Genomic DNA, 1034 nt, shown 5'->3' with positions numbered 1-1034 from the left:
GACAGTTTTAGCATATAAAGAACTGGAAGAGTGCTGTGAGGATCCAGGTGAACTACAGTTCTTACTGAATCCAGATCTTGCAAAGTCTTAACCACCAGGTCCACCACAAGACAAAGATGCACGACGCTAGTGAGCCATACTACTTAACACATAAACTGCAGAAGAATCCATAGGTGTGAAGTGATAGCTTTGAAATGTATCAAAAACACCTGAATCATCAAAATTAATGGCATTGGGGTGTCCAGGAGGTAGACATACATCACCAATATGGATTTCACAACAAGCTTAGATAAAAGAATGACCAACATTTATTTTTAACATAGAAAGGGTGGTCCAGCTTACACTCTATGGGAAGTAAACCATCTTCTACTGTACCAGGATCAAAAGTCAACTTCAGTACAGACTTGCCAAATGATACACTTTCTTCATGTGATAAGAACTTTAGACCATCAGAACCATAGCGCTTGTGAGTGCCCATGTGAAGATTGTCCTCGGTATCACAGCCTTCAGCTCTAGCATATTCTTCCACATCTTGCCACTCCTTATTGCTTCCCTTATGAACGCATAGTCATGTGCCTTTTAAAAAACTGCCAAATAGTTGAAGGCCAGGAGTTACACCATCCCAGATCATCATCATCTGACAGGAAGGACATGCAGAAAATGCCAGATTTTGACTCACTATTTGCCCTTTCATGTCTCACTGGTGTTTCTTTCTTCCAGTGGTGATGAGAGAAGACTGGTTTGCTCTTTGAAGATGACGACACTGGTTGAGGGCGTGCATAGGAATGTAAACTTTTGCTAGTAGCTATGATGTGTACAGGAGATGATCTGTTATAAAATGAGCACTGCATAAGTGGACTTTGAGAACTTGTGGCAAAATTCGCTATTTCTGTTAGCCAATCCACCTCATTTTTACGGTACGTATTTTCTGATATATCTGAGGTATTCTGGTTCCAAGATGGTCTTCAATATTCTTGTTATTTTTTTTTTCTTTTTATGGAGAGGTTTTTTTTTTTTTTTTTTTTTTTTTTTTT

General features: G+C 39.0%; 1 pseudogene; it reads right to left on the bottom strand.

The window, feature by feature from the left end:
- Positions 1-12: 12 nt before the first annotated feature.
- The window catches only part of LOC102478023 (HMG box-containing protein 1-like), a 10192-nt pseudogene continuing 9170 nt past the window's right edge, over positions 13-1034 (bottom strand).

This window comes from Tupaia chinensis, unplaced genomic scaffold, assembly GCF_000334495.1.
Source record: "Tupaia chinensis unplaced genomic scaffold, TupChi_1.0 Scaffold147319_1, whole genome shotgun sequence".
In the NCBI taxonomy this organism is placed as follows: domain Eukaryota; kingdom Metazoa; phylum Chordata; class Mammalia; order Scandentia; family Tupaiidae; genus Tupaia; species Tupaia belangeri.
The sequence above is the reverse complement of the archived record's forward strand: the minus strand, read 5'-3'. Positions and strand labels throughout refer to the sequence as shown.